The sequence below is a fragment of the Cupressus sempervirens genome, chromosome 6 (assembly GCF_028749045.1).
Source record: "Cupressus sempervirens isolate cs-2001-9-10 chromosome 6, ASM2874904v1, whole genome shotgun sequence".
NCBI classification, from domain to species: Eukaryota; Viridiplantae; Streptophyta; class Pinopsida; order Cupressales; family Cupressaceae; genus Cupressus; species Cupressus sempervirens.
Window position 1 is genome coordinate 329,865,331 of NC_143123.1, and position 8,896 is coordinate 329,874,226.

At 32.8% G+C, this 8,896-nt stretch overlaps 1 pseudogene; it reads right to left on the bottom strand.

Annotated features, from left to right (window-relative positions):
- Nucleotides 1-5,190: 5,190 nt before the first annotated feature.
- LOC149552500 (TOM1-like protein 3) lies at nt 5,191-7,970 on the bottom strand (annotated as a pseudogene).
- Nucleotides 7,971-8,896: the final 926 nt, after the last annotated feature.

Here is an 8,896-nt window from a genome sequence, read left to right on the forward strand (position 1 = left end):
TCAACTAAGAGATAGTGCTTGAAACATATAAGCACTTCCCTTACCAACATGTAGTAGGTTTGACATAAATGACAAAATAATGATTGAAAACACACAATCTTCTCTCAACATTCTTCTACTCAAATGATCTTTTCAATCATATATCATCAATCTCCCTCTTTGGCATCGATGGCAAACCAAACCAATCAACTAGTCAAACATGATAAACTAACTAGGTTAAAATAGTAAGGCAATACCTAAAAGAAATCTTGATAAAACTTCTCCCTCTATCAATGACTCCCTCTTATGTTACAAAAATATAACATTCTCTTCTATCATGGATCAGCAAAATATCTGAATATCTCCCTCTTTTGTTTTCTACTTTCTCCCTTTTTCTTTCTTTTAGTCTTCTGATGATGTACTCTCACTTCATTGGTCTTCTTGTGCATTTTACTTTTTATGTACTTTCTCCCTTGATTTTTTTCTTTGATCATCTCCCTCTTGATCAATATGCATTTGATTAGTTTACTTTACTTTCTCCCTCTTTGACAAAAATTCCAAAGACATGTACTCAACACTTGACATCTTGATATATGCAGATGTAGGCTTTTGTAGGTTCTTCAATTTTCTCCCTTTGTCACCTTGCTTGTGACTGATTTGAAATTCTAGCTCTATGATTACTTTAGGAAACTTCCTAAAGTAAGATCCATTGCATCAATTTGTATGAAATGAATGTCATCTTGTTTGATGCAAGGTACTCCCTTTGTCTTTTACATAGCCTTTAATAGGGGTATCACCCCTAACTTACCTCTCAAATACTCATAAGCATCCTTAGGTAATGCTTTAATTTTCTCCTTTTTGTTGATGTATTCCATCTTCACCTCTTTGTCTTGAACCAACTCCCTTACATAATGATACTTTATTGCAATGTGTTTTGTCTTTGTATGCATTACATGATTCTTTGATATATTTATAACACTTGTATTATCACAATAAAGTGTCTTAAGTTTAGTGATCTCTTCCTTCAGTCCCTTTAGTAGCTATTTGATCCATACAATGTTTGTACAATTAATAGTAGCAACAACATGCTCTACTTCAGTAGTAGATATGGTGTACAAATCTCCTTCTTTCTTTTCCATGAAACAAGTCTTCTACCTAAGAAGAATGCTCCTTCATTGGTGCTCTTTCTATCATCAATATTTCCTGCCCAATCAGCATTAGTGTAGGCTTTTAGTTCAAACTTTTCATTCTTCTTATAGTATAAACCATACTCTTTTGTTCCTTTCAAGTATCTCATTATCCTTTTCATGGCCATCAAGTGGTTCTCTCTATGATTAGTAAAGAATCTAGCAACTACCCCCACAACTAATGCACACTAGTACATTTGAGGCCATTTTTTGACCAAAATTGGTCAAAATTTTGACCTAATTTTCAACCAAAATTCAACCAAATTTGACCAACCCATTGGTTGAAGTTTTTCTCATCAAAATTTTAAAAATTTCAAATATGTTGGCCCCAGTTCTACCATGCATTGGTTGAAATTTTGACCAGTATTGGTGGAAAACTACACAGAAATGGTCACAATTTTGACTAATTTTTGGTCAAAAACTACCAAGCATTGGTTGAAATTTTGAGGCTCACACTTGTTGAGGTCCACTTGTGAAATTGTTGTCTAAAACCTTTATAATGAGATAATGTTTTATGAGCTCTTCATCAATGGGATGGAACGTGAATCCAAGAGGCTATTGTGCATCACCCATATCATGATTGTAACTAAAGTTAAGAGCCTCTATTATTGAATTCTCTTCCCTATCACCCATATTCATTTCTTTTACTATGGGAAATAGGGAAGAGAATTCAATAATAGAGGCTCTTAACTTTAGTTACAGTCATGATATGAGTGATGCACAACTACCTCCTAGATTCATGTTCCATCTCACTAATGAAGAGCTCATAACACATTATCTCATTAGAAAGGTTTTAGAAATCAATTTCAAAGGAAGGGCCATTGCTGAAGTGGACCTCAACAAGTGTGAGCCTCAGGAGCCTCAGAGAGGGTTCAATTCCATCCTTTATTACTCACTATGTGTATAATCCCACACACCCATTTGATCTCGAATGATAATGTACTAAATGTTGAGTGTCTATGCTAAGTGCTCCAAAACCATCCATTTCATGCCTTCATCTATACACAATGTCTTTCTTGTTTCTTTCTACTCACATGCCCATCTCATTTCATATGATCGTCTGAAAATTGTGTCACTCTAAGCTCTCAACTATTTCCTCTTGATTGATCATCTCATAACTATTAAATGAGAGTTTTGGGATAAGCTATAGGCATCCATCAAAGCATAAAGGATTTTGTCAGATGGTGTAGATGAAGTAGTAGCATTTTCCTTGGGAGACATATTTGCAAAATGGAAGCATAGATAAGTCATGTGAACTATTTGACAGGATGCCTAAATGTAATGTGGTCTTCAAAATCCATGGTTGCTAGATATGCACAAAATAGATGTATTGAGAGAATATATTTGTTTAAGTTACAACTTCCCTGGTAGACATGCATGCAAAATGTGGAATCTTAGATGAATAGTTCAATTGAATCCTCCTCCTAGAGTAAGGCTACAACAAATACATAGTTCAATTGAATGGTCTATAAATACCATTAGGATAAATTGCAACTATGGATAAATTGTCATAATAGAGAATCACAACTATGGATGAGTCATCATTTAGAACTATTTTCACTAGTAGCTAAGATATCAATCTATATCATACATGGAAGAAGTTGAAGAGCAGTCAATACAAATCAACATCATGAGAAGAAGTGATTTGGTTAATTAACCAATTACTAAATCAATATGGAGTGATACACAATAGAAAATGAGGAATTTGTAATGGGTATTCTGGTTCCCAAGTGCTGATAAGTATGATAGCTACTATGAAGACCAAAAACCAAGTGATAATTGATCAATGATCATATATATATCCAATGATGGTCCATGATTACTATGTAATATGATGATACACAAATTAGGAGAAGCTATATAAATAAACATAAATAATCAAGAGGACATCAATCAACATATGACTGAGCAATAATAAGCATAAAATACTCATAATCGATACCGATATGGAGGAACAAAAATTATGTTATGATAATGATTAAGTGAAAAAATGAAAAACTTTGAGATCTATTGAACCAATGAACCATATTATTATACTAGCTCATGCACAGTGACTAGTGAGATTATTACTATTGGCATCCAATAAGGAGAATATTATAATCAATAACTAAAGGCTGATTAATTATTGAATGAAAGGATGAAAATCTAACAAGGAAAAGGTGCATCTAGAAATGATCATGAAGGGATACAATCTTCATTATTAAAAAAATATTATACTAACTGATCTTATTGTTAGAAGACTTGTAATAGAAAGGTGCAATTAGAAAAGGAAATGAAGGGACATAAGACATGTCCCATATAATGGCACTCCAAAACATTTCAACAATAGGAGAAATGTTAATAATAGAAATTGCTTGAAGTACAAAATAAAGAAAAGCATTATAGAAATTGACATGTATAGTGAAGAATTGAACATGTAAGGAAGATAGTTAAGAACCAAGATTGATGTACAACAATTAAAAAATATACATAAAGTGTGCTTTTCCTATTGAGTTATAAGTGACATCTACTGCTACAGCTTCTATTGTTGAATGGGTGCAACTCCAGACCACCTAACATTAGATCATTGTCCTTATTGTGGCTAAACCAAAGGAAGATAGAAATTTGGAATAGGTACATTTCCTAGCCTAATACCAGGGACAAGCTGCTATTGATAACCAAATCCACCAACATATGACAAAATTGGCATCAAATCATAAACTACCAATGAAAACAATGTTGAATGAAGAACTTGCAAAAATTTGGAATGTTTTTCCAAGCATGACATGCTAAAAAGGGCAATTTGTTCTTATATAAGAACATAACAAATAAAAGTTGATGAACATTGAACTTTTCATTTTAGAATAGTCACAAAAAAAAAGTTGACACATCCTTTTCTTCAAGACGAGCATAGAGCCATTTGCAAGGTATCAAAATTAATTTGAATTGATTATGACAGATTAAGAGCATCAATAGAAAATATATCAAAAAATATGAATATATATCATATTTACTTGAGGTGGCATGAGTGTGGGTGGCCCCTATCCATAGAACATTGGTTGGCTTAGACCTAGACCTCTAGGAGGGTATATAGGAAGATGAGTTGGCATAGCTTGTGCCACGCCAACTGGATTTTGCATTTGTGAGAATTGCGCCTGCATAAAACAATCAAGAGATGCCAAATTAGTATGGCATTTCCACTAATAGAATTCTAATAATTTCAACCAACCAAATAGACATTGTGAATGAATAATTCCCAAAGTCATACTAGTTATAGAAATATTTTGAGTAAGCAAATACATTCCAGTAATAAACACACATTTAGGAACCCAACAATTCCTAAATTTCTACTCAAACTTAACCATCTAACCTACTGACTATATTATTAATACCCTTCCAACCCCTATAACCTCATGACCATTCTTTCCTACTCTTATCAGAAATAGTTCCATCAAGATAGCTCAAGTCCATACTAAATGTCTTAATGGTTGAGTTTCTATATATAGTTATCTTATTTTAGGGCACCAAAATGGGTTTTTCCCCCTCACACAAGTAAACGATCTATTAAAATATCCTAGATTTGTAATTAGAAAGCTTTGCTTCGAAAAAAATGCCACAATCAAATTGTGAACTAGAGAATAGTGCAAGGCCACATAGGCAATTACTTCTAACAAATACTATGATAAGAAAAGATAATGCTCACACACTACTTGAGATCTGAAACAGAACAAGCTTTAACAATACATTGCAATATATATATGGATCTTTTGGCACTGTTACTAAAATTTTTTACCTTCTAGGTAAGAACATAAGTTTGTTTCAATATACAAATCTTCAAAAGGAATTTCATATCAAAAATAAAAATGTAACAAAAAATAAATTAAATTGTAGTGCACTAGGAGTAATATAGCACATAATGAGTATTAAACCTCAATTGTGCAAAAGACTATATAGTGGCTTCAATAAAACTGATGCTACACCTAAACCATCACTTATAGCAAGCTACTTGAAGATATGAAGTACAAACCATCCTAGAGAACAACCTCTAATTTTTAAAAACTTCTGCTTTTACTAAGTGAAGTTCTACTTTTTGCTTGGCAAAGTCAACCAGGTCTTCAAAAAACTTATCTTCAAGTTTAACTTGTTGCTAGAAGTTGAATATTGTTGTGGATATGCATCATTGTAAGTCCCATCATGAATGGAGATGTTTTGTGTCCTTGATATCAACCCATCATGTGTTGATTCACTATAACCATGTGTAAACTGGCTAGAACCCAAAGCTTGTTGTTGCTAAAAAAACCTTTGTCTCTAATTGTGGTTTGCTAGAGGAGGGGGAATAATTGTTCTAACATTGCTATCATATATGAGAGGTCCTTGCAGATTATCTAAACCTTGTGATGTATTTTGTGATTGCTCCACTTCCCAAAGAGCAAGAGGAAGGCTTTCAAGAGTCTTTTGTGTTGATACCTTCGAATTCTATGATTGTGGCCCATATAACAAAACTAGTTGTTGTGGACTAAGAGACTACCTTGCTGGATTTGACCATTGCAAACCTTGGCTAGATTTGTCAAAATATGACTCTGGGCCATGGTGTGGAAACTTCTAGTATTCATTCTGTTGTGTTGATAACATCCCTAAAGAGTAACCTCCATTTTGATATGGAGAATTTGATTGTGAATTCAAAGGATATGGTGAAGTTTGTTGAGAAAGAGATATTGGTGGTGAATGTGTGTATTTCTCATTGACTATGCTAGTTGTTTGTGGAGTTGTAGTAGTTGGTGACTCGTATGCATCACCACTAAGGAAATCCATTATCTGCTTAGTTTTTTGGTCGTGATTATCAATATTTTAAAGTCTTGGTGGTGGAGGTATCAATGGGAGTTGACCTATTGATTGATTCTTTTCAGTGTTATCAACTCTTTGATGAGCTTTTCCACTAGATCTTGACCTACAATTAGCATAAAATACTGTTATTTCTCTTTTGATTTTTCTCTATAGAAGCCTATCAAATCATAGTACATGGATTTAATAGATGAAAGGAACTAGTTGAAAGAATTTTATGAGTAACTACATTATTTAAAAATTAAACAAACCTATGGCATGTGTAAGAAACATCTTGGCAAAGCTTCTGTAGACACTTTAAAAAATACTAAATCACCAATTGTTTAAATCAACGATCACATTTCTATAAGAACTATCCATCCATAGATAAGCTACCTATGAGCTAGTTGTGTTAAATTATCCTCAATCTCATCTTCCTCATGGTTGACACTGACAAGAGGAGACACATGAGTTGATGTTCTTTTTCATGTAACAAGTGACCCTATAGTAATGGAGTCATGTTTCCCTAGCACACGATCCAATTCATCATTCAATGCAAGACCTTGACCAAGAAACTTCTCATCCCTGCATTAAATTTGAAATAAAGGTGAACCAGCTAGATAACGGGCTAATAAAACATGCTTTATTGCTAGTGAGAAGCATTAAAAACTATATTAATGGTATGTTAGCCTACACACCCAGATTCTGGGTCAATTCAACCATGGAGATTCCTAGGGTCCTATCAAATGGGTCATACTAAATATCCCCTCTATTCTACAAACCTCAATGGGTGGTCCACATTGCCTGTCTAAGCAAGTGCCTCCTTAAGAAATTGGCATAACAGATGCCTATGTACTAGTTTTTGGTGCCTTCTATATTGAAAAAACCTATTTTGAAGATATTGGCTAAAACCTTGGTTTGGTTGCCTTCCAGGATTTCTTCCACATCTATGGCATCTTCTACCACTTTGGTGGTGTTGGTTTAAGTAGCCCCGTGAAAAAGTAGTGTAAAACTCACAACACACACACATTCAACACTACCCTAATTTTTGAGGTTGTTACACCAAAGCAACCAAACTGTGTCTTGTATTACCATCAGGCATAACTATGAAAATTAGTTACTTTATGGAATTTGAAATGCTTTTAACTTGGCAGATCACATGACCTTTTCACAAATTGATTACCTTGACAATAAATTAGTTTTTTCAATGTTAATTATGTAAAAGATCTTGTGCCAAATTTTAATTTGACATCTTATTTATTTATTTATTTATTTTGGATTGACAGTTTAGGCACCAAAAGGTGAAAGGTATAAGGAAACAATACAAAATTATAACAAGCATGCCTTTGCACAACAATACAAATATAGTAGAGCAATGAAATTTAAAAGTTAGATGATAAATCAAACATAAGAATAAGAGCAGAGTGTGCCACATACACTCAATTAAGTATAGTAAAGTTTTTACCAAAAGAAAAATATTTTAAACACTAAGGAAAATATCATTTTACCCATGATAATCTTCTAAAGACCCATATGGTGCTGATTACTAATTTTATTGTTTAAACATTGCACAATAAATATCAATCATTATAATAATTTTGGCATTCACATTGAGGTAGCATTTTTTTCATAGTAATTTAATTTGTCATATGAAATTATGTAGAATCTAAAATGAATTCAATCCCAATTTTGTAACAAATCTATCTACCATACCTTGTTACCCAAACTAGAATTGGTGTCTCCAATGAAAGTTAGCACTTAAAATGATTACAATGTTTCAACATAATATATTACAAAGGACATCCTAGTATTTTAGAGTTTTAACTCATTTCAAAAAGAATTTTACCAAATTAATCTCAGAACTAAAACAATGGATTCCAAATGAAAATCATAAATAGAAAATGTAATGTACGAAGTTGTATTGATAGGATGCATCACGCACTGCTTGTATGTACGACATTGTCCAAAAAGATCTATAATCACTTCTTGCTTCAGACCCTGCATATTGTAGCTATTCCAATTACAAAACTAAGCCTTGTAAAATAGCTTCAATACTACTAATGCATGTATGAGCATATTCTTTTTTTTTATGTCCCTAAAAATCATTATGTTGATATTTAATCCAAAACTCTACCCTCATATTATAAAGTACAAAAAGTGAAATATGCTCCCAAATGTTGCAACATATATTAAATGGAAAGCATCTACAAAAGTAGCCCTCAAGAAAAATACCACACAATTGGCAAAATATGCTTAGGATTGAAGTAGAGACTTTGAGTAGCATAATAGCTATAAGGAATTCAATCTTAACATGAAACTTAGTAGATTAGTTGCAAATTTATCCGGTTAATTATCCAGGAGAATGAGAGAAGCTTGCAAATTAACTCTAATTTATAATAGTAGGCTAAGCATTTGAGAGAACTAAAGAGAGATTTTCAATTTAATTTAAGTTATGGTATTTAGCATTCCAACTAATAGATTGGACTTGTGAAAATATACTAGTAATATGATCCAAGGTATCTAATGTTTTAAAGATATTTTATAAAACTTGACTGAACACTTTGATTTAAGCTTGACTCATCATCACTAGTGGGCATTTGTTCAATGGGATTTCAACATGCACACTTGGTACTCAAAGAGAAATAGATGTAAATGGAGAGGGCATGTTCTAACATTTATGGTCATCCAATTTTAATTTCAGTCTTCACAATTTTGCACAATACCTTTGCAAGGAAGGAAGCCCTCAAGCTAGTTGGATAGTTTAGATGCAAATGTCAATAATCTTTGGTTTACTTACTATTTCAAGAATTGAGTTGAACTTGTTAATTTCAGATTTGTGGTTGTGAAGGAAATTGAGAAAACTTGTCTACTACCAACAAACCCATTTATACCAGCTAATTTTGCATTGAGGAAACCCTCAATCACCTTTT